The sequence below is a fragment of the Mus musculus genome, chromosome 2, assembly GCF_000001635.26.
Source record: "Mus musculus strain C57BL/6J chromosome 2, GRCm38.p6 C57BL/6J".
NCBI lineage: Eukaryota > Metazoa > Chordata > Mammalia > Rodentia > Muridae > Mus > Mus musculus.
This window is the reverse complement of record NC_000068.7, coordinates 50,899,215-50,925,144: the sequence shown is the minus strand read 5'-3', so window position 1 is coordinate 50,925,144 and position 25,930 is coordinate 50,899,215. Positions and strand designations below refer to the sequence as shown.

The window sequence follows — 25,930 nt, the reverse complement described above, 5'->3', positions numbered from 1 at the left end:
CAGTCACATAATGATGGCTTGCTGCTTATTGAAGGAGTGAGAGGCTGGTTCAGTATTTGAAAATCAGTCAATGTAATTTACCATATTAGTAGTCTAGAGCAAAGAGTTATAAGATCATATCAATTAACAGGGGAAAATAGTTTAGTAAAACCCAGCATGCATTCAAAATAATCACTATACTTAACTGGAAAAAGGGAATGTAGAGATTTCTTGACTTAATAGAAGATATCTGATAAAATTCTATTAGTGAAACTATGCCGAGTGGAAAATGATTGAAGTCTGTGTTCTAAAACTAGCAAGAAGTCAAGGACAGCCATTTATATTTTTTACTTCTCAGTACAGCACTTGAAGCTCCAGCAAATACAAAGTAAGAAAAATATGAAAGGCTTATTGGTGAGACACAGACAGGAAAAAAATAACTATTCTATTTGCAGACATGCAGAGTGATTTTCTACATGGAAATTGTGTGTGCTCATGAGTGCTGATGTGTCCATATATACCCACACACATATGTATCTTATGTATTTCCTAGAACTAGTAGGTTATCAAGGTCTAAATATACAGAATAAACATAGAAAAAATCAGTTATATTTTTCATAAACCAGCAAACCATGTGTGGCCACTGAAATAAAAAATATGCCACTAGCAGGTGCACAAAAAAATGAGTATTTTGATACAAATATAACAAAACAGATAGAATCTATTAGATAAAATTCACAAATGTGGATGTTAAGAATTCAAAGAATATTTAAAGACAACAAGAAGTGTATTATGTTTGTAGACTGGGACCCTCCACAGACTGCTCACAAGGCTAGAGAAAAGCTATATTATTGTTTCTAGAAATGAAAGATACAGCATCATCCTGAAGAATCAGTTTCTTTAAAAACTAAACTTGGGACCAAGTGTGGTCCAGCAGTTTCGTCATGGATATAAGTATTGAGAAGTGAAAACCTGTGTTCATATAAAAGCTCATACATTAATATTCATAACAACCTTATTCTCAATAGCCCAGTGGGACAGTGGGGCAGCTCAGAAGCCCAGCACTTGCGCAAGACGTACAAGCACAACACATGAAAAATCTATTTAAATTAAAATGGAAAGTTCATTAATATGGACACCCAATCAACAGCCTGAAAACGATGAATAAAATTGTGATTCCCCTCCCCCCTCCCCGTTTAGAATTCTAATAATGTTAAGGAAGACTGAGGAAGTTAAACAGAGAATCCTCAGCCGAAAGGAAAGTAAATACCTATTCGAAGTTGAAGAAAACAGCACAGTGGGTTCCCCCTAGCACCCTGCCCCCCCTCCATGTGTGTGTGTGTGTGTGTGTGTGTGTGTGTGTGTGTGTGTGTGTGTGTAAATACAAAATTCACAATGAATCTGCAATTAGGGTTCCAGGAATGAGCCACTGATTTCTTCAGCTGCTGGAACTCTTTTATGTGCTGACTGCTTATAGTTTTTGCCCTTTTGGGTTAAATGAGATACGTCACAGATGGCATGCTTGGGGTAGCCCACATTCATTTGGCCAACAGTGTCAGCATATCTCAGAGTGAAGTCTTCACCTGGAAACACCCATTCAGAGCGTTAAATCAGCCAGTCAGGTTCCATCTAGAAAGGAAAATGGGAATGAAACTTTGGACCTGGATTACCTCCCATCTACAGAAAATTCCAACACTGTGAGCCTCTGTGTGCTGTGGTAGTGTTACTGCGAGCTTAAATACTCCATAGGCTGAAGGAAATCGAGTATTTGTTCAATATACAGGGCCTTTGTATGGATCATAGAATCAAATTGGTAAGAAATCTAAGGAAGATAGTGACAGGTAAGAAACAATTAAGGAGAACCTTAAGAGACAGTGTATAAACCAAAGAACCTCTCTCATATTGCACAGAGACATTCATTTCCTACACACAAAGGTTGGAAAAATTGGCCTTAAAGCACAAAATTTAATCATACAGGTACAGAACTCTAGAAAACATTGCAGCTTCAAATACAGCAACTCCACTAAGCCGACTCAAAACATTGTCTAGGAAAGAACAGAATTCTGATACTTACGTAAGAAAATCTGAGGTTGATGTCCCCTGGAACCTTGAAACCTTTGACATCTAAAACCACAAAGCTTTGGAAGATGACCCATTCATCCTTCACACTTGCTAGGGGGTTGGCTACCAGCTCTAAACTCGGTTATAGCTCTCTCCACAATGGTATTCTGGGGATAAGCATAGGGGGTGATGCTATAAAGCTGAGTTTTCTAGAAGCAGTGAAACTAGGGAGACAGCTATGGTCAGGTAGTGACACTTAAGCATCAGAAGAAAATCAGTCACAATTATGTGCATGGACAAGATGGAAGTCTTGGATCCCAACTCGACATGTGGTGGTGACTAGCTCAGTTTTGAAGCCCAAGAACATGGGTGGGTAAACCTCAAAAGTGCTGTTTCTACAAACAGAAGAAATCAAATATGGTGGATCAGAATGCTGAGACCAATTGCTCTGTGTAAAACTTATGAATCCCTTTCTTATTTTGCAGGAAGGAATCAGAATATCCAGATGCCATGGTCTGAAGAGAGGTGAGCATACAGAAGGATCTTGCCTCACAATTGTAGGTCATAAGGATTTTCCAATTCCTTAAATCCTATTTACTCAACCAGGTAAAGGCTGCATCGATGATAGCTGGATACACGATCTAACTAGATACCCATGTGGAGGGACAAAATAACCACCAATCCTCTGTTAGAGAGATCTGAAGTGACCAGATGATTAGTGGAATCACATCACAAGAAAAGATTTTTCAAAAAGAATTTCCCAGATCTGTTTCCCTAGTTCATAGCTAACTCCACTGCTCTGAAATGTACAAGCAACATGACAGAAAGCTTATATGCAAACATTCTATGGGCTTAAGAGGTATTCAAAAGAAGAAGGCCCCAGGAGGCTACCCCCATTCCAGCTGAGATATCAAATCCACACAATGACATGAAAGAGATTTAGTGCCACCCATAGACTATTATAAAATATAGATAATATTCACCACCATGCCTCTAAATAAATCATTCACTCCTCTACAATGAATACTCAGATTTCTGAACTTGATCATAGAGAGCCAAGATGTTAAATAAAACAGGTAGTGTCCCCACTGTGAGCTAATCTGGCAGATAGGTACCTTTGTTAAAATAAGCTTATGGGCATTGGAAGTGACAGCTGTTGTGATGAACATATTTGTCATCTAGGAAGATCAGAAGCAGTTTATAAAAATTTAGACAGAGTATTGCAATCTCTTGTTGACTGTAAATGTAATCAATCTTGATAACTACAAGGCGGCAAAATTCTGGAGTCTTGGGGATATATCTGCATTGTATAGAAAGAAGATTTTAGGAGCGTTGTGGTATGGGACATGCTAGAATATTCCTTGCAGAAAAGAGGAAGAAGGAGAAGAGGAGGAAGATGAAGAAAGAAGAAGAAGAAGAAGAAGAAGAAGAAGAAGAAGAAGAAGAAGAAGAAGAAGAAGAAGAAGAAGAAGAAGAAGAAGGAGAAGGAGGAGGAGGAGGAGGAGGAGGAGGAGGAGGAGGAGAAGAAGAAGAAGAAGAAGAAGAAGAAGAAGAAGAAGAAGAAGAAGAAGAAAAGAAGAAGAAGAAGAAAGAAAAAACAATAGTTATTTCAACATGTCACACAAAGGAGAAAATGTGCAATTCAATGGTACAGTGCTCCACCCACAGTAAAAAAATGTGGTGATCCATTTAAGAACTTATGGAAAACTGCAACATTTCAGTGGGACTCAGGCAGAAAGCACTCTACCTCCATAATGAAGCACTCTTGTCACTTATGAACTGCAACACAGCAGGCATCTGAGTAGTGGCAACTCTGTGTGCACTTTATGTTTGGAAACCCTAAATTCTGGCACTAATCAATGCCACCTGCAGCCTAGGACATTCCACCCTTTTGAAGTCTGTTTGTGATGTTTTATTATATCCTGATTGCCCCTAATTATGGGACATCAAATTACCACATTGACAGCTGTGTGATGTGAGTTGACTTCTGCCCTCTTTGGTAAGTTGTAAGGAGGTTATCTAAGACTCCATTGTAAATTGGAAGCCATACATGTAAGCTTAGGTCCTGACAAGCCTCCAGCCACAAGTAAACTTCATGGGAAAGTTGTATGAAGCCTGAGACTCACTGTCACACTGGTCCCTGTTGTGTGCATTGTCCTCTAAAGTAAAACTTTCGGTAGGAAGGGAGTCTTCTTAAGTTGCAGGAAGGAAAAAAAAATATTGTAAGATCCATGGGGCTCCAGATGGCATGAGCATGAAGGACTTCCAGGGAAGGGAGCAAAGCCTCTTAGCTGTGGAATAGCCTCAAGCCATTCAGTGTTCCAGGGAAGTAGCTTTTGTACATTTTCCCCTAGGCTGAGATGGGATTTTCCTTTGCACAGTTGCCTCTCGGTCATTCACTCCTCTCTAAGTAACTCCCCATCCATATCATAAAAGTAACTCCAATAAACTCACTGGTTTCTAAACGAGACTTGGATGAAATCGTGGTTTTAGTTGTTTCTGGCGGCTTATCTAGGGTGAGTAGACATTTGTTTAGGTGTTCCCCAAAAAGTCACATAGTCGTGCCTCATCCTCAAACTAAGACCGTGTAGGGATTTCCATGTGAAGACTTCCCAAAGGAGGGAAGAATTAAGCTTGGCTTGAGGATAGCTCTGTTTAGTTAGTGAAAGCCAAGTCGAAACTGTTCCTGAACCAGGCTGGCTGTCTCAGTTACTGTCCTTTTCTGTCCGATTGGTGTGAAGAGATACCCTGCCAAGGCAGCTTATAAAAAGGAAACATTTCATTGGTGTTTGTGTTCAGTTTCAGAGGATTAGTCCATGGTCCTCATGGCAGGGAACATGGATGTAGACAGGCAGCTATGGTGCTGAAGCAATAGCTAAGAGCTTACATCCTGATCTGCAGGAACAGGAAGAGAAAGAGTCAGAACGAGCCTGGTGTGGACATTTTTTTATTTAAACAAATTTTATTAGATATTTTCTTCATCTACATTTCAAATGCTATCCCCAAAACCCCCTGTACGCTCCTCCTGCCCTGCTCCCCAACCTACCCACTCCCACTTCCTGGCCCTAGTATTCCTCTGTATTGGGGCATATAATCTTTGCCAAGGGCATCTCCTCCCAATGATGGCTGATTAGGCCATCTTCTGCTACATATGCAGCTAGAGACACAGGGAATACTGGTTAGTTCATACTACTGTTCCTCCTATAGGGTTGCAGACCCCTTCAGCTCCTCCAGTACTTTCTCTAGCTCCTCCATTGGGGGCCCTGTGTTCCATCCATTAGATGACTGTGAGCATCCACTTCTATATCTGCCAGGCACTGGCATAGCTTCACAAGAGACAGCTATATCAGGTTCAGGTCAGCAAAATCTTGCTGGCATATGCAATAGTGTCTGCGTTTGATGGCTGATTATAGTATGGATCCCCATGTGGGGCAGTCTCTGGATGGTCCTTCCTTTTGTCTCAGCTTTGAACTTTGTCTCTGTAACTCCTTCCAGGGGTATTTTGTTCCATATTCTAAGAAGGAATGAAGTATCCATACCTTAGTCTTACTTCTTCTTGAGTTTCATGTGTTTTGCAAATTGTATCTTGGGTATTCTAAGTTTCTAGGCTAATATCCGCTTATCAATGAATGCATATCAAGTAAATTCTTTTGTGATTGGGTTACCTCACTCAGGATGATACCCTACAGATGTATCCAATTGCCTAAGAATTTCACAAATTCATTGTTTTTAATAGCTGAGTAGTACTCCATTGTGTAAATGTGCCACATTTTCTGTATCCATTCCTTTGTTAAGGGACATCTGGGTTCTTTCCAGCTTCTGGCTTTTATAAATAAGGATGAGCCTGGCATGGACTTTTGAAGCCTCAAAATCTAACCCCACAGTGATACACCTCCTCCACCAAGGTCATATTTCCCAATCCTTCCAGAAATCAGTTCCACCAAGTAGGAAAATGAGCATTCAAGTATATGAACGTATTGGGGTTACTCTTACTCAGACCACCACCTCCTCCTATGGAGACCATTCTCATCACTCAGAGATGGAGCTGAAATGGTACACCAGAAGAACTTGCAGAGTATGGAGTTCTCAGTAGTGAGTGAAATTACTTATCCATTACTTTATAGAAAAAAATTAGGAAGGCTAGCTAAGAAAATACTTGACTACTTCATTCATATCCTGAAAGAAAAACAATGGTTTTAAGTTTAAAGACCAAAATTTCTGCAGTAGAGCCAAGCAGATGCACTTGGGGAAATAGGTGTTAATGTTGAGCGCCATTGTCCCACATACGGACACGTGCTGAAGACCACCTGCAGAAGAAGAGGAAGAATATCAGTAGACAAAGTGAGGTAGTGACTTATTCTCCAGAATTTGCCTTTGACAAGTAAAATTGTGAGTAGAAGAGCCATTATAACAATGACAGAGACCAATCGCTGGCACCACAATGCACTGCCACTCACCAAGGTCCATCCAGCTTCTGCAGCAGCAAAGGCCAATGCTAAACTTCCATTTTGGTCCCATCCATCAAGAAGGGCAATCAGCTAATTTGTGGTAAGTTGATTACATTGAACTCCTTTCATCCTACCCCAGGGCTGCAATCAATCCTTATAGAGATTAACACATATTTGTCTCTCCCAGAGACAAGATCTTAGCTAAGCACACTGTTCCAGCATTTAGAGATTCATTAGTTTGCTGTTATAGGTTTCTATACTGTTATTGTCTCAAAAAGGGGAACCCACTTTACAGTGAAGGAGATGCAGAAAGAGTATAAGACCGTGGAATTCACTGGTTCTATCACACACTGTGCTATCCCAGATGGATCCCAGCTTGACATTGAAAAATGATGCAGACACACTGAGGTGCCAGCATGAATGAATGAAGGATATCCTTCAGAATGGAATGCATACCTGCAATGGTTAATATTGACTGCCTACAGTATCTAACAGTTACCTAGGTGACACCTAGGCTTATCTTTGAAGGACTTTCTAAATTGGCTGAAATGAGGTGGGAAAACCCATCCTTATTGTGGGTGGTACCTCCCGTGGGGCTGGGGCTGGACAAAGGAGAAAAGAGGTAGTAACATGCCATTACTCTTTGTTCTGTTTCCTGTTATACCTTCTTCCCCGAACCCTCTGAAACCATGAGGCAAAGCACCTTTCCTTCTTCAAGTTGTTCTCTTAGGTGTTTTTTTTTCCTCCCACAGTGAATGTAATGCTAACCAATACCAGTACATTTCACTGAAAAATTAAAATTTGCACATTTCTTTTAGAAAGCAGTAGGAAATGACCAATTTTTAATTTTTAGTATTTGCTGTATCAGCTATTCTATCACAGCATATCTAAATAATAAGGTGGGACGTACACCAGCACTAACCTAACATTTTACCAAAAGTGCATCATGAATGTTTTTTAAATGGATCACTATTTCCATATTACAAAGAAAACTATAGTACAGAGAATTTAAGAATCCAAGACCACAAGGGAGTTAGAATTTTAAATTATAGCCAGTCTTTTGAGACAGTTCCAGGGACTACTCTGCATTTTCTAACTGTCTGATTACAGGATAAATGTGAATGAGTTATATGAGTTAGGTGGCTAGTATCAAATGCATATTGTTCCCCCTCTTAAGCTCTCATTAGTTCAACTAGCTCTGTCAATGTACTCAACAGGGGCTGCACTCCCTCGGCAGATGGGTGATGTATAACTCCGGGAGGAAGGGGAGACAAGACACTAGGTAGGAGAAAAAGGAGATCAAGAGAGTGAGGGAGTCCTCTCCCTAGAGTGCCTCTCAGCCCACACACACCTGTAATGTTCATGTCCCTTGTCTCTTCAGTCTCAGGATAATGGTTAGGTAAGGGCTACTAGTTTCTTTGTTTGATGAGGGAGACGGTCATCTCTCCCAAGAGAATAGCAACCCTCTAACTTTACTCACGTATACCTAAGTTCAGAGCCACTGTGTTGTTTTGTGGTGGCTACCATCATGGCAACCAGCATTGCCATTGAGGCGACCTGCATATAACTGTGCCTGACTTCTTTGCTGTCATTTTTCATGTGGTCTTTCCCTTGCTTCAAAGCTTTGACACACTCCCTGTACATTCCCTGTTTACCCCGTCCATATGACAGCTTGCATTCGATGTCACATAGTTTGCAACCTCAGAGTACGGCTCTTTGTTTGTTTTTTGCGCTTGTCACGTAGATCTGGGCTCTGATACCCACACTTTCTCCAGGTGAGGGAACAATCAAGAGGCCTTGGGGAAATCAGGGCTCTTCCCATTGGCCTCTGTGGCCTAGTGCGAGGAGGACTAGAAAGCTTGGAGCTGAGAAGAAAGAGGGTCCTTTGTGTTTCCTCATTATTTATGCTACAGCGTTTGTGTCAATGAGTCAGTCTAATTACAGCCTCGGGATGATTTTTTCTCTGCTTCACAACACAAACCCGACTGTGTGAGTGCTACAGCAGAGAAAGGCAACATTTATTTCCTTATGGCACCATCAGGCAGAAAGGTCCAGCTTGCTTTAGACGCTGTTGCTAGCCAAGTCAAATGAAATGCCTCTGTTCCGACGACTCACCCTTACCCAAAGGAGGCCTCGAGGAGCTTGGCTGACTGTGAACACACAAAGGATTGAAATGAATTCCTTTTTCCATAGAAAAGCCAGAATGTTGGCTGAGAATCATGCTCGAAGATGGTTTGCAAAACAATCAGCTAAGCTGTCCCTGGAAGGAGTGGAGGGGGAGAACTGGACAAATTCGTGCTGTACTGTCTCATCTCTAGTGAGTCACTTCTAGCAAGCAAATGTCTGCTTCGGTTACAAAAAAAAATAATGGTATACATATAAGACAACTTCATAACAAGCTCATTATTCTGTATGCTAACTGAAAATAATAGGGAAATAATTCCTGACAAAAACAAAAATGAAATCGCAGCAAAATCTAAATGGTAACAAGGTTTTTTGGGTGTTGGAGTCCCAGGTGTTCTGAGATCTTTCCCTCTCCCTGGGTTCTCTGACTTATCATTAGGAGGTTCTGTAAAAAGTGGAATGGAAGCAGATACTCCCCTACACAGAAGACAGCATGGGTCCTGTGAGCCTACTTCATCACAGAAGGAAAAAAAAACGACCTTGCTTCCTGGTTTTCTTCTCTGATTTATGTTAGGACTGTTTGGAGACTTGAAGTGCCATTTATCATTCTCTTTGTGACTCACAAGGTGAGTGGGGAGACGTTGTAAATGCACTCTCATTTAGCTTGGTTTTATATTTTGTGGAGGAAAACACATATTCCCATTTGTGCCTTTAGCGCTATACCGAAGCCAAAGCTGGACAAAATACCCCAAAGTGACCATGAAGATGCAAGGAAGGAGCTGCACTGCTCCGGCATCTTTGAAGATACTCAGAGACATTGTTTGCCTTGTTGTTGAGGAATCCATGCTTACTCCCCAGCCATAGGCTGAGCAGGCTGCCAGTTCATATCAATCAATAATTGTAACAGAAAGGACTGTACCATACTCTGTACAGCCTGCACTTCCATTCTTTGCATCCACAAAATTGAGTTATGGACACTTGTTATAGAAAAGCCCCTACATGTCTGCTGGTGTGGAAATTTTCTGATTTTGTTTTCCTTCCAACTTTTTCATTTCTCCAAAGCAGAACATGTTGTGAAGAGAAAATCCATGGCAGAATTCTAATATTACAAGCTAAAGAGGGATAGAGATGTGCCGTGGGAACACCCAAGCTTGGATGGGATGGGTCCAAGTTATTCTGAAGCAATGCTTCCCAGAAGTGACGCCTCCCTGGGCTTTCCCATCTCTATGAAACAGAGTTCCAAAACCACTCAAAGGCTGCCTGGCCTATAAAGGGATAACTGACTGATCATAAGGATGCTAAATGTTGGGAGTAGGCTAAAATATCACTATAGAGAAGAAAGGGCATGTTGAGCCATGCCAATGGCAGCAATTCTCAGTGGAGCCACAGCAAGACAGCCATCTCTCAACACAAGCAGTAGCATCGGGGTTTCATTACTACCATGGGAGTCCTGAGTGTCTCCAACTCTTATTCTCAAGGGTTAGCTCTGGATGCCAGTGATTTCTTGTCTCTGTGTGGCCATGTTTTCAGGATTCCAGGTGGCCTCTTTGGTTGTGATGTGCCGGGACAAACTGAGAAATTGAGGTATCTTACAAGTATATCAGATGACTTGTGGGAGAGCTGTTGGAGGGATTTTTCTCTTACTACCTTGAGGGCATTCCTCAATCATAGAGAAATAGAAAGCAAAAGCAAAAACAACCCAGCTGTTATGTTTACCTCAGTCAAGCTTATGATTGAGATAAAAAAAAAATGATTTCTTTGGAAAGGAATCCTAAAAACCCTGGGCAACTCTTAGCCTAGGCTTGAGTTCTAAAACCCAAACTGGTAGTTGATGAATACAAGATACTAGTTAACTAACACTCAAGAAATAAGTGCCAGAAAGCAGATTTTTTTTTTCTCAGCAAAAGTGGCTCAGTATTTTTTCATGGGGGCGGGGGGGGGGGTGGCGGTGAGAGCTTGTGCTCATCTTGTTTAGGGAAGGAGTATTCTTCATCATTAAAGAACAAAAACAGCTCCAACTGGGATGATCCAGATGAAAATGGCTCAGAGCAGTTTTGCATAATGGCATTTCACACTAAGAGAAAATTAACAGCAAGCCAGTGACCTGGGCATTGTCTTTCCCAATGCAGTTTTGCTTCTGGAAAAGAGGGCTGGCTATTCAAGAATGCAAGTGTGACTGGAGAATAGAGCCTTTTCCTCTCTCTTGGGATACTGTCCTTTATCATGGTATTCTTAGTGGATAAATATGTAAATTATTATGCAAAGCAGGATGGAGTAATTCAAATTGACAGTTGCCCTATTTAAAAAAAAAAACATCAAAATGTGCAAACCTTGAAATGTGTCTTCAGACAACAAAGAGGATTCCTGTTAAAAATCAGCATCGTTTGGTGTGATTTTCACATGTATTTAAAGCAGAACAATTCTGGATTTTCTGTTTTAAAACTGTTTTTGTTCCACTAGTTTACTCCACAGTGATAGACTTAATAGGAAAACTTAAATTTTACTGATATGGATAGCAGCAAAATGGATTATTTCCTTTGCCCTTCTAAGAACTCCAAAGCTGCTACAAGCTCCCATGATGAAGGTCACTGCTAACACTCAGGTCCAGAGTTGAATGTCAGCTCCAACAGCCTCACAAAGAACCATTCTACTAGCACGACCCTCATGTTCACTCTTCCTTCTCTACCCGGACTTTTTACCCACACCCCTAGCCATCAACAGCTCACCGCTTCTGCTTAAAGAAGGGTTGCGGTGGATTTGATACACTGTGACTGTGGGTTTGATACAGTGTTGCATCGTCCTTTGTTGTTGAGCGGTCACCAAGCTGTCAGCATCGGTGCCTCCATCAATCCACCTGTGAAAAGTTTCTCTTTATACTGGTCATGTTTCTCTCCCCAAGCTCTGCTTCCCTTTCCCTGAGGCTTTGTGTAGACAAAAGGACATCTTTCCCGCTTGTTTCCATTACATTCTTTTATTTGGAGAGATCTCTTCCACCTCTTCCCGTTTAAGGGCTGGCATCTGAAACAAGCAAATAAAAATAAAATGGCCTGGACTCCAAATTCTTTTGTAGCTATATCTCCCTTGCACCTTGTTCCTTGGGCCACAGGACTCCGGGGTAGGCATTTTGAATACATTTGCCAGTTTCTCTTTCATCACTCAGTCATCTTCTAATCAAGCTTATGTTTCTGTTCACGGACAGATGCAGTTTAGCTTGCCACCGATTTTTGTTTGTTGTAAAGAGTCTCAAAATATAGCCAAGGCAAGCCTTGGTTCAAGATGCTTTTTGTCTCAGTCTCCTGCTTTTCAAGAATGCCTTGTTTTTCTCCTGATTCAGGGTCTTCCTCGGGTCTAGACATTGGTGCCCTCCAGGCTTTCCCCCAGACATCCTTTTCGTATGACCATACAGTCTCTAAGTGATTCAATCATGGTTTTGAAAGTGGGCTCTTGCCAATGCCTTCAGCTCTGTATTTCTGATACCGATCTTATTATTTAAATCCAGACTCATTTAATGGCTTGTTCGCCTCTTCCAGGTAGAATTCTCTAGTCACCGCAAACTTGCAATGTCAAAACAAAACCACTGCAACAAACAAAACTTTATTTATTTATTTGTTTATTTGTTTATTTTTACACATAAGGTCTCAGTATGAAGTCCAGGCTGGCCTTGAATTTTGACCATTCTGCTTCTGCTTCCCAGATGTTGGGATGACAGGCATGTCATACTATGCCTTGCCTGGCCAGAGTGTAACTTTCAATTCTCTTTGGCTGCAATACCCAACACAAACCCTGTGATCTCTTGTTATTTTTGTTTTGAGATTGGGTCTCTCTGTGCTGCCCAAGGATCTCAAACTTGTGACCTTAAATGACTGTCCTGCCTCAGCCTCCTGAATAGCTGATCTATAGATGCATGCCACCGTGCTTGGTCTTATGTCACTGTCTTCCCTAGCCTTAGTAAGCCAATGATATTTCTTATTATCTAGGGAGTAGGATCAAAATACGATCTTTTGATCACAGGGTCCCCATTCCACAATTTGTTACTGTAACTTGTTCTCCCTACATTGGTTACTGAATTTCAACTTCCCTGCCCTCTTTGGAACCAGAAATATTATTTCCAGATTGGCCATCTGAGTAGCCTCCTTCACTGTGCCTTCTTACTTTTGTATGCCAAGTTATACAAAACTTTTGCACCGTGATTTGTCTAGATCCTGCATGGTGTGGCATTTGCTTGTTTCTCAGACCTAACCCCGTACTTTCCTTTGTCTGGTCTTCTTCAGTCTGATTAATTCAGAGTTGTTTTCCAGCCCCTGTCAGTTGCTTGTCCATCTTCCCTGTCACCTCCTTAAGAGCAGCTTTACTAGGCCAGTGCAGTCAACAGAGCTACCCAGTGTCCCCTGCCTTGTTAGCTTTTTCTGCCAGCGTTGCATCACTGTAACTACAGAAAGTTGAGTACTTAAAAAAAAAAACAAACCCTCATCTTCTTTATTTTGCATACTTTTAATTTAAGAACAAAATTAAACAAACAACCTGATATTCTGTGGGAGGGGGAATCTTACTGCCTTAAGGCAGGAGTACAGAATAGAAGAGATTCTTATAGACATGAACAGAGCCAGGTGGGTCAGGGCCAGTCCAGGCTGCTGGGGGAGACACACGGATAGGATACAGAGGGCATGGGCTTCCCAGGAGCCTTTAATCCATTTCTTCTATGTGAGAGACATCCCCATCACCCCCCAGTGGGGGAATCGTATCAGCAACAGCAGCACTGAGCTCTTCTGCAGTGACCTCATCTTCATCAATACCCAGGCCTAGTTTAATCATTCGGTAGATGTGGTTGGAGTGGGTTTGGGGATCCTCAAGTAAGAAACCAGAAGAGAGCAGATCCGTTTCAAACAGCAGCTCCACCAGGTCCTTGACAGCTTTGTTGCTTTTGCTTGCCTCAGCCTTCTGCCTCAGGGTCTCCACAATGGGGTGGTCAGGATTGATCTCTAGGTGTTTTTTGGGCATCATGCAGCCCACTGTAGAGTTGTCTCTCAGTGCCTGAGCCTTCACGAAGTGTTTCATGTTGGCTGTCCAGCCACAGGTGCTTCTCACAATGCAACAGGAGGAAGACACAAGCCTATTGGAGATTGTCACTTTTTCAACCTTCTTGTCCAAGATCTCCTTCATGAGCTTGCAGAGATTCTCAAACTTTGCCTTGCTCTCCTCCATTTTCTTCTCCTCTTCCTCATCCTCTGATAGCTCCAGTCCCTCCTTAGTCACCAAGACCAGGCTCTTCCCATCAAACTCCTTGAGCTGCTGCACACAGTACTCATCACTAGGCTCAGTCATATACACCACCTCGAAGCCCCGTTTCCACACACACTCCACAAAGGCAGAGTTGGCCACTTGCTCTTTGCTTTCACCAGATACAGTAGATGGACTTCTGTGTCTCCTTCATGCAATACCCATACTCTGACAGAGAAGTCATCTCATCTCCAGACTGAGAGGTGTGATCACGAAGGAGCTCAGAGAGCCGGCAATGGTTAGTGGAATCCGAATGGATTCCAAGCTTCAAATTCTTGGAGAATATCTCATAAAACTTCCTGTAGTTTTCTTCATCTTCAATCAACTCAGAGAAGAGCTCAAGGCACTTCTTCACAATGTTCTTGCGTATGACTTTCAGGATCTTGATCTTTTGGAGCATTTCTCGGGAGATGTTCAGAGGCAGGTCCTTGGAGTCAACCACACCATGGATAAAATTGAGGGACTCAGGTATCAACTCATCACAGCTGTCCATGATGAAAACATGGCGGACATAAAATTTGATGTTGATATTCTTCTATGTTGTTCTCAAAAAGGTCAAAGGGAGCTCACCAGGGAATGAAGAGCAATGCCCTGAATTCCACCTGACCTTTTTCAGAGAACTACTTGACTGCCAAGTAGTCTTCCCAATAATTGATAAGGCTCTTATAGAATTCACCATACTCCTCTTGAGTGATGTCATCTGGATTTCTGGTCCAGATAGGCTTCATCTTATTCAGCTCTTCTTGGCCAATATACTTCTTGATCTTCTTTGTTTTCTTTTTCTTATCTTTGTCATTGTCATCTTCCTTATCAGATCCTACATCTTTAATCTTTGGCTTCTTCTCATCCTCATCTTCCTCATCTTTCTCACCTTTCTTTTCCTCTGCCTCATCATCACTGATCTCCTTCTCTTGTTCCTTCTCTAAGTACAGGGTGATGGGACAGCCTATGATCTGCAAGTGTTTCTTCACCACTTCCTTGACCCTCCTCTCCTCTAAGTACTCTGTCTGATCTTCTTTGAGGTGAAGGATCACTTTGGTACCCTATCCAATGGGCTCACCATGGTCTGCATGAACAGTGAAGGATCCAGCAACAGAAGACTCCCAGGCATACTTCTCATCACTGCTGTGCTTTGTGATCCCAACCACTTTCTCTGCCACTAGATAGGCTGAGTAGAATCCTACACCAAGCTACTCAGTCATGGAGATGTCTGTACCGGCCTGGAGAGCCTCCATGAACGCCTTTGTGCCAGACTTAGCAATGGTTCTCAAGTTATTAATGAGGTCAGTCTTGGTCATGCCAATGCCTGTGTTCACCAAAGTCAGTGTGGCAACCTGAGGGTTGGGGATACTGTCAATTTTCAGCTCTTTCCTGCTGTTCAACTTGCTAGGGTCCATCAGGCTATCATACTGAATCTTGTCCAGGTCATCAGAAGCATTAGAGATCAACTCCTGGAGGAAAATCTTCTTGTTTGAATAGAGTATTGATGATGAGGGAAATGAGCTGGGCAACTTCTGCCTGAAAGGCAAAGGTCTCCACCTCTTCCTCTCCATGGTACACTTCCTCAGGCATCTTGACAGGAAAGCTAAGAAATCGTACAGAGCAGGTTGGTGGGCCCAGAACACATTCGACTCCCAAGGCAAGCCTAGGCCGCAGGAGGCTGACTCAAGAGGAGTAAGTTAAGTACTTACTATAGTACTTAACATGATCACAGTGTAAGTTCCCATTAATGGGAAAAAAACCCCAATCATTTATATCCTCATAACTGAATACAGGCTTCATGGAAACAGAGCCATGTTTTTTGTTTATTTGTTTGTTTGTTTGCTTGTTTGTTGTTTGTTGTTTGATTTTTTTGACCCAGCACATAGCATGCTTAATAAATGATTGAATTATCATTCCTACCAACTCATATTAAAATGTTCTAACATATCTGAACTATATAGATGATGCATCTTCCTGTGTTCTAAATGAAGGAGTTAAGGATAATTAAGGAGTTAATAGTACAAAAATAAGGATAATGAAGGAGTTGATAGTACAAAATAAATTTTAATAAACACAGGAGCTCTTAGGCTTGGCAAAACAACAATAACTAAACAAAAGAGAACAGGCCTCCAAGCACCAATGTGCACTGATTGCATTGATGCCACACCAGCTGGGCCCATGACCAGTCACTGGCTCAGTGCAGAGCCAATGGTGACATACAGCACTGCTGCCCACAGCACTGCTCTTTACCCTCCCTTCCGTCTCACTCTTCGCAAAGCACATTCTCCAAAGTGCTCTTGACTGCTACTTTACAGCTCCTAGGGAGAAACCCAGTGGCCGCAGCTATGTATAGCCTTGAGTCCTAGATTTACCTTATCACTTGAAGTAAGCAATGGGGCAGGAATGTGGAAAGACTCTATAAAGTATACCTACCATGGTCAGCCAGGGGGAAACAATGGCAGTTAACAGAGTCAGGCTTCAACTCTGTTTCCCAAGCTCTTATACAATGCAAACACGAGATTGTCATTCTTAGGATCATAGAGATCGATTTGCTTTGTTTTCTTTCTTTTTATAATTGTATTAATATTTTAAAATATATTTTGATATTTTTGATATCCTCTCTCCTCAACTCCTCCCAGATCCTCCCACCTTCCTATGCATTCAATTCCAGATTCTTTCTTTAAAAGAAAAGAAATAAAAAACAAGCTACAAAACCAAAATTCAAACAAGCAAACAAAAAGAGTAAGACAAAATTACCAAACAAGACCTGTACATGCTCAAGTCAGATGGGGTCCTAGGGAGGGTGAAGGAAACACAGGGTCCTACACCTAACCACAAAGCTATTTGCAATTGATAGGTTCTGATAAAGGGAAATAAGTTTGCTTGAATGGAGAATCACTCCAGGGCAGACCCCATGTCCAGGAGTAGTGAGCTAACACAAAATGAATTCCATGTTTTTTCTTGGAAGGGGAAAGGTCTTCCTCTTCCATAGTTTTAATTAGAAACTTCTCCCATTGTTCTACTAAATTGTAGACAACTGTCCAAGAGCTATACGGCTTCTAGTAGAACCATAGAGGTTTAGAATTCGAACAATAAGATTCTCCTTTTTCTTGACCCAGATTTCAGGGATAAATTGGAGACCTGCTCTGTTGCAGGTTTTTCTTCTGTTCTTTATCTTTAATCAATTCTGTTAAATAACCCTGCAGTTTTCTTGGGATCAGTTGTTAATTGCATCACGAGGCAGCAAACAGGGACCTTCGAGACAGTGTGGCTGAGGACTTTGCTGCAGATTCTGTAGACCAGAGCCATGTGCTTCTTTTACGCGAGGACACTGTAGATCCCTGTGTTCTGCAGAGCAGAGCTAGGGCCCCACATGCCTGCTGGTCCCATCTCTCTTGTTATAACAAGGTCATGAAGTAGTCACTGGTTTCCATTCTACTCCCATACCAGAAAAATGAATGTAGAGTCAGGTTTATTTAATTTGTCATAGGGAGATCATGGGCACACCAACACCATCACCATAACTATTTTAATAAGTCTGTCAATCTGTTGACCATGTTAGTATTAATAACTTGCAGTGACTAGGTAGACACTAAGCAAGCGGGAAGTGGGCTAGAATCATCTCCCGGGTGCTATGCAGGACATGCGGTGGCCAAGAAACCAGCATGTTCCCATAAGGTCTTCCATTTGGAGGACTGGTAGGGTGTAGAGAAAAATTATATAATTAAATAACAACAACCTGTTCATAGAGCAGTATAGATTTTTGGAAGCTTGTGTACCTAGTACCTCTGAAAACCTTAAAAACACCACACAAGCTACTCCCCAAGAAAGGGCTAAACATTTTCTAATGGTCAGAGAAGTACAAATTGATCTGAATGAGGAAACAAGAAAAGAAGAAGTAGTTACGGGTAGTTATGGAACAAGGGCCTTAAACAGGCTGCGCAGGCACCGTTGTCCCGACCATCCAATGCTGGGAGAAAGATGTGGATTCATCAAGGCAGTTTCAGCATTAATCATCTGTCCCGTGATGCCCAACAGGATGGCCAGTGGTGAAATGACTGAATGGCCTCTGCTCCAAAGGTGAAGAAGGCCTGAAGTCCTAGTTAATTGTGGTCCTGGAGGTTAAGGTGGAATGCAACTGTCCAAATGCCTGGATGTTCCTTTTATTACTCCAGGTACTTTGGGATGATATTCTTGGAAGTATAGGTTTTTCTTCAGACATGATGCTCTCCAATATTTAGGGTCTTAAAAAATCAAAGAGACCTCATGATCAAAAAAAAAAAATCTGGACTGTTTGTGGCTCAGTGGGTAATGCACTTGCTGTTCAACCATGAAGAGCTGAGTGAGCATCCCTAGGACCCATGTCTTCTGAATGCTACTATGGCAAGATTCGAGGCTGAGACAGCAGAATCCCTGGAAGCTCACAGGCTGCTGGTGAACGAAGCAACAAACATCAAAGAGACTCATTTTCAAACAAGGTAGGTAGGTAAAGCTCACCCCTGAAGTTGCCCTCTGACCTCGATATATGTCATGCAGATACGCATTCTCTCTCTCTCTCTCTCTCTCTCTCTCTCTCTCTCTCTCTCTCTCTCTCTCTCTCTCTCTAAAAGAAAGATTGAAGAAATTAGAATGTTTATTTAATTCACATAAAAACCAAATTAATCTAATCTCTGCTACTATCTTACACTGAAGAAACAGGCTTGTCTTGCCTTACTGATGCACTGTTCCACTGCTCTGAACACTGGTGCCCGTCTACTCTTGAGTTGAATGGTGGCAGTTGTGTGAGGAGCCCATTTGGAGAATAGCCTGCTTTTGGGGGTATCCAGGCTGTGTCCTGCTTTGATTTTTCCACTCGCTGGCATCCAGGCATTTTTCCTGTGCAGCCCATATTTTTCAGATTGACTCCAGAAACCAACCCTTTCCCTCAACTCTTACATTCAAATAAGAGCTAACAATTTCTATTCCTCCCCATCCCCCACCAATCTCATTCTCATAAGAAATACGACATGTCTAAAATTAAGCCACTGACCATTTTTTTAATAATCTAGTAACAGAAAAACGGTCTCAACTGACTACCAAGTAAGATTTTCTGATGACAATCAGCTTTGAGGACCTGTTAAAACTTTAGGAGACCTTAAGCTTACATCTGAAACTTCTTAGCTAGTCCCTATCTGTTTAAGCTTAGAGTGGAATGTGTTGAATGTTTGGCTCGGTATGAGAAGAATTCTAAGCTTTGGCATTCCTGAGGAAAGACAAGAATAAATTGATGATAGGACATCCTGAGTGAGCTGAAGGAGATACCCCTGCTTGTCACAAAGGCGTCCTCAGTGTCTTGTTTTCTAGTGAATGATAAGGTTACAGAACAGCTCATTTTAAAAAAGAAATGGCTTTTACTTGTGATTCTAGCCTTGGGCAACCACTCATCTTACAAAACAGAACAGGTTTCCAGTGAATGACATCTAGGGTCTCCTAGAGGTAGAAAAGGGCCAAAGGACAGAGAAAAACAAATGGCAGACTGGTGGTCTCAAGGTGACTTTCCTTACAAGGCACAGGGCATCTCCTTTTACACCAACTCAACCAAAAGGTTCCTTCTGTTCTTTTGATTTAGGGAAGCTGACCAGATTTGAAGTTCAGTTTGATTACATGACAAGCAGCTCCAATTCTGGTTTGATCTGGCTTGCTGTGGCCTAACACTTTGTGTGTGTGTGTGTTTCACAATAAAAGTTGTAAGCATATCCTCCTTCTGAAAAGTCAACATTGTGTCTGTGATGTCATGAGTAGGAAGTGGCCACTCTGAGATTCAGCAGTGGGCTTTCCTTTAGCAAAACTCACAGACCTGGAAGAATAGATTTGAACGTCTATGAAATCCACTTTGAGAGATGCTGTGCTATGATGCGTACCTTGGATTGTCGTAATTATATGTTTGCTTTCTTATGTTGTTTCTAGTTTCCCCTCTAGACTCAGGTGGTTTAACAATAAACATCTGTCCTATTTGTCTTTTCTGTTTTTGGTGTGATGTGCATGTGTGTTTCTGAATGCATATTCACATCTGTATGTCACTGTGCATATACATATGTGCATGCATGTGAAGTTTGCTTTTGGGCATCTTACTTAATTTCTAATTTATTTCTTGAAAGAGGATTGCTAGCTGAACCCAGTGCTCACCAGTCATATTCTGTGTAGCTAGCCAGCTTGCCCCATCCACCGTCTCTGCCTCCCAAATTCCAGGATTACAGACAGCTACTGTCTTTGCACAACTTTTACAGGGGGTCCTAGGGAACCTCAACTCCAGACCTCACTTTTGCTTGGTGAGTACTTTCTCCCCTTGAGCTACTTCCCCAGATTTGCATTATCTTCTTTATATCTGCAATGCAGCAAACTGTTGCTGACTTGATACTGTTGCTGGCTCTGGTGAGCCAGACTAGGATTTCCCTAGATTCACTGGAAAATGCCATGACTTTCTTCCAAGAACAAGAGAAACAAAACCATGATAAACAAAGCAAAGCAATCAACAGCATTTGAGCCTGCTTCTGACTTCCCTCTGTAAGGAAAAGAAATTAAGGACTTACTGTAGACACATATAGCCACTCAATCAAGAGCAGAGGAGACTCTCTGAAGAACAAAGAGGGATTGCATGTAGCATGGTGTTGCAGCCAGTGAGTGCTTCATGGCATCCCATGCATTAGGCACCTGTGCCCTGAGAGCAGAACCTGTAGATCACTCACAGACCATAGCAAGAAATGGTCTAGATATTCCATAGTGACCTATAAGCTTCTTGAGAGTCATCAAGGGTAGAACTTACATGTTAATATAGTAGCCTGAAGCAGACAGTCCTAGATGTTTTAGATGTGGGATAATCATAGTGATCTAAGTTATCATACAACTGGTACAACACAAATGACAAAGCTGTTGGAAGTTCTTTAATGAGAATGGACAGATGCCAGGAATTTGCTGTTCTGTTCTGGTCCTCTGGTAGGGACTATTGTAAGATAGTGATACACTCCAGGAAGCAGCTCCAGTGTTGTTCACATGGATCACTGACAAAAGAGAATGGCAAAGAGGAAATTCTGCCACGTGGAAATGTCTATTGTTCATGTCTAGTGACTTAGAGATGAGGTCCACCTAACCCCAGAGCCCTTAGGATCCTGCATAAATAGCTACTTCGTATTAAATATTGAATTTTAAATATAAGTATTCAATTAGCATTCCCCTGGGGCTATGTCTCTTGAAAGGTGCCTTTGGGAAATGATATTATGACATTTCATTTAATGTAGAAAGCCCAGGAAGATTTGGCAAACAGGAAAACACTGGAGGCTCATCCCATTGTCTCTTGTAATGTTTACTTTCACCCTCTCAGATTCAAACTCTCCAAGCAGAGAAGTCAGGGAGCTGAGCTTATCCATGCAGAGAAAATGGTGGGTGGTATCCCAAACCTCTTCCTTTTCTATTGACGAAAACTGACATTCCTATCTACCAAGTAAACTGTCTCTTTTTACACATTTAGCAAAGCCCCTAGGTGGATCTCAGTGAGCTCTCTGGAAAACAAAAGTCCTTGTGTAATTATCTTTTCTTTTATTTGCATGAAACTGCGGTTGCAGCTCATTTGCCTAATCCTTTACCTAAACACAGAATAAGCTCACCTTTCCAAATCTCTTCTGGGTTTTGAGCAGTGGAAAAAGGGATTGGTGGAGGTGTGGGAGGCCAGGCTCCAAACTCAAACTTTGGGGACTGAGCATCCTTAGGGGCTCACTGTACGCTGTGTCTTCACGAGGAAGGGGCATGGACATGTGGGATTGGGGGTGGGGGGGGGTTGCTCCTCTGTCAAGAAAACCTTCTGTCACTTTTGAAGAATTTCTTGCTCGAGGTTCTAGAATTTATCATGAAACCTACTTTTTATTACAGCTATTTATATCTATAAAAGATTTTTTAAATTGGAGTATTTCTAATGTGCTTACCTGTTCATAACCTAAGCAGGGTAAAAGCATTGGACAATTTTGTCTTCAACTCTTCATGATTCACCTTTGAGGAATAGTATGTGGAGGTTCATAAAAGAAAAAAAAAGTTATTTTTGCTTCCCTAAAAGAAGGACTCAGTCAGTCACTGGACCTTTGAATCTTTCCACAGCTAATATGCATGCCCCGTCAGCCCCACCCCATCTCCCCAGTGAGGCAAGGCACAGCAGTTGGCCCACACGTTTGTTTTTCTACTGGAAAATTTAAAATCAGAGCCCAGTGTATAATGCAAATAAAGACCTAAGCACAGTTTAAGAAAAGCCATTTGACACTTCAAGAATTTCATCTCTTGCAAGCTGCTCGACTTCAAGAATTTCATCTCTTGCAAGCTGCTCGCCGACACGTTACATACACAGACAAACATGCTAATGCTTACATAACTGATTGCAATTGGTGCTAATTGGCTTGAGATTTGGATGAACCAGCCCTGTCAGATAGCCGAGCTAGTCTGAGGATTCCGTATATGAATGTATTACACAGAAATATAATTTATCGCTATGTAATGATGTTTATTCTATGAAAATTAGGTTAAAATTGAAGACATCATTTCCCTCATCCCCAATTAAAACAAATAGCTAACATTTAACTCAACGTTAGCATTCATGGGCCTTGAGGATAAATTTTCTCTATTTTATAAGTATACCACGGCCGACATTTTCCTGGGGACAAACGGCCTGGAGGATCAGAGTATCTTACAAAAGGTTAAAAGAGATTGTTGCACATGCAGGAAGGCTAATTTTCATGCACTGAGGTTCTTTGAGCTGAATTTGTGTAATGAGTGCAGTGGAAATTGAAAGACGAGATTAAAGTGCTGTTTGTCATGTTCCGAGATTTTGGAAACGCTTATCAGCCCTCCGCAGCTGAACACAGCCCAGATTCAAAACCGATCTGACAGAAAGGGAGGCTGCCTGCAAATGTGGGGGCTCTACATCCATGCTAATTACAAAGTGTGCATCAGACGAGAGGCACAGGATGAGAGCAGCTGCAAAGGTCTTTATCTATATGAAGAGACTGTCCACTTACATAATAAGAATAATTACCAGTGAGAGAATTCTTAAAAAGAAATCACATTTAATGACACATCATACAATTTTGGTTTCAAAAGTCTGTTTCACCACCCCCCACCCCAATAAGGTGTGGTTTTATTCTCTTTCTGGAGCCAGGTGATAGATCAGAGCCAGAAGAAAGGTCCATTGACATGCATTTCTATTAATATAAGGCATGCTTGCTTTCAAAGGGCAAAGAGTGGACACCCTGTGGAGTCCATACCTCCATTCCTAATGACCTAACGGGCAAAAATGAAAACTTTTCCATCAGCCAGGAATTGCTCCAGAAAGGTTACACTCAAGGCCACTTTAATTGGAAAGTTGTCAGCATCACCAGAACTGGCCTCTCTATTGCTTCCTGCATGGCCTGAACTGCCAGCAGCATCAGCACCACAGTCTGGTGCAATTGAGTTGCAGGGAAGTCTACAATCCAAATGTTTGTTGACTTTCTAAAAACCAAACACCCTCCCGTGGTCCTTGCAACATTCGTTTAATGCCAAGATGAAGGCATCCATGAAGAATACTTTAATTTCCTCCATCTCTCCTTTTCTTTCTCCATGTCTTTATTCCCTTACCCTCCTCACAATTTTCTGTTGATACAAATCGAGCTGATCCAACACACATGTACTCTGAAAAATTTTAAAAAATATATGTTGCTTCTAAAATAAAATGAGTAAACACTTTTTACTTGCTTTTTAGTCTCTGAAAACCGAGGGATATGACAAAGTACTGAGATCTAAATGAATTTATTGTAATATTTTCAAGAGAGAACCCAAGAAATTTAGTCTTCTAGGTAGAAGAAAGAGTAAAAAATCTAGAACCTTCTAGGTTTTGCTCAATGAGTGACATGCTATGTTTTCCTCACTATGCCAAGTCTAATCTCACCAAATGCTTCAGGATTCCAGAGAGAAACTGTGTGTAGTCTATTTAATCTCTACTACCAGGCCTCAATTGTATGAAATGGAACAGATATATAAATGCTTCCTAGAAGAGTGTACATCATTTCCAGTAAGACAAGTGCTCAGAGCCATGCAGGTCAGGAAGTGGGCTATGCTGGTGCTGAGAAGCTCCATCTGGCCTGTAGATCATGCACTGCCCTACTTCCCTTCCTCCTCTTGAGCCTTCCACTCTCAAGATCTAATGATCCTTTCTTTCTAGAGTTCAACATACTCTTTTGTCTTACAATCCAATGCAACTTCCTACAAATATTTCCTCTTCCACTAATGGAATAAAAATGTCAGTTCTTAGAACTATGTTCTCCAAGCCTCTCAAGCTCTTTTGAGAAACTTGTTTGGCTGCTGTATCGTAATCTCGCACAGGAAGGTCATTAAGTAATGCCTTATAGGCATGGAGCTTCAGGAGTTACATTTAAGCTGTCAATGGGTTTTGTGTCTGATGTGGGTTTTCCTCTGCTACCTTCCTATGTCAAAGAGCAAATAGTGGTTTTCCATTTCTAGACCCCTCGAGGGGCCTGAACGGCAGCATGAAGGCCATTCTCATGCTGTGAACCAGTCTTTGGTATTTCCTAAAGGCCCTGTTTCCTAAGACTATCACAGTAAGTGTTGAGACATCAATGGACGAATTTTATAGGGATGTGAGCACCGAGTTCACACAGTCCCATTATCTGTTCTCTTGTCCAGTGTGAGGGACCCTTTGCCATGTGTGATATTACCCCAGAGAGAAGAAACGATAAGAGCCCCAGAAACCTTCATGTAGCAGTGGTGAACATTTTCAAGCCTGCCCCTGCTCTGTTTCTTCCATCTTTATTAATAAACTAAAATAATTTAAACAGGAAACAGAAAGGGGAGAATCAAAACACAGACACCTCTTTTCCATCCACTAACATTTTGATTCCTTTGCCTCATTTTCTGTCTGTACCATAATACGGAAGATCCTTGGAGGTACTGAAAAATAACTTGAGCAGCAAAAGTAGTATGAGAAAAGCCAGCATGGCAGGGTAGTGATTTTGGAAATCTCTGCAAAGGCATTAAAGAAATGCTTTTGAATGTTCATTGTATGAAAATTTCATAAATGTATATAGCATGTTTTGAGCGAAACCACCCTCATTTCCTTTCCTTCCACTCACCCATGCTCTCTCCAACATTATTCCCTACTACCTTCTTGTACTCCTATGTAGGTTCACACCTAGTGAGCCTCATTTAGGTCCACTTGGTATCACTAGTTTATGCATGGGTATGGAACTACTCAGTGAAACATGGGCAGCTTCTCAATGGTCAAATCCCTGAAGAAAACAGATACAAAGTTTGCCCTGCCAATGGTCATTTGCAGTAGCTCTTCAGCTGGGGTGGAACTTACTGAGCCTCTTGCTGGTTCGTGCTGGATTTTAGTTGGCTTGATCTAGGGCAGGGGTTGTACATGCAGTAACAGCCACTGTCTTTCACATGACCACAAAATATTATTTCAAAGTAGTCCTCTACTATCCTTAACTATACTCTCTCTTTGGAAATGCTCCTTCTGCCTTAGGAAGAACTGGGATTTAGGCATAGTTCAACTTAGGGCCAAGTGCTGTGTAATTTCTTAGTCTCAGCATACTGATTAGTTGTGATTCTCTGCGTTGTCATCTACTGCAAAGAGAAGCTCTCTGCGAGGGTTGATATACTAACCTACGAGTATAACAGTATATATTTAGGAAGCAGTTTAATACTATCCTTATATTGCAGAATAAAATTAGTAGGTTTTCCCCTAGGGCCTATGAACTCTTTATCTATTGCTTCTCTGTCCAACTGAAAGGCCTGAGTTTCATCATGTGGACTGGACCTTAAATCCAAGCAAAAATAAGTGGTTACTCCTTATAACATTCATGCCACTACTAGAGTTATCCTATACTGGGGTATAATGGCTTTTCCTTGATATTATAGGCTATATGAATATGTCTTGCCATCTTGCGCGCGCCCAACTGGCCAGGAAGAACGACGCTGCAACAGGATCCTTCTGCACACATTTATTCAGTCCTGTTTCTATATCTCTTGTTTATATCTCC

The 25,930-nt window shown here is 41.7% G+C and overlaps 1 long non-coding RNA gene and 1 pseudogene across 2 annotated transcripts in view; one reads left to right on the top strand and one right to left on the bottom strand.

Moving 5' to 3' along the window:
* The first annotated feature begins 2,523 nt into the window (after window positions 1-2,523).
* Window positions 2,524-25,930, top strand: part of Gm39811 — a 28,158-nt gene continuing 4,751 nt past the window's right edge. Inside the window, exon 1 of the long non-coding RNA XR_866198.2 lies at window positions 2,524-2,565. This is a non-coding gene — a long non-coding RNA (predicted gene, 39811). The remainder of the gene's footprint in view (window positions 2,566-25,930) is intronic.
* Window positions 13,299-15,461, bottom strand: Gm13498 (predicted gene 13498; annotated as a pseudogene). The gene has a single exon (NR_033595.1). The product of NR_033595.1 is annotated as a predicted gene 13498 (transcript).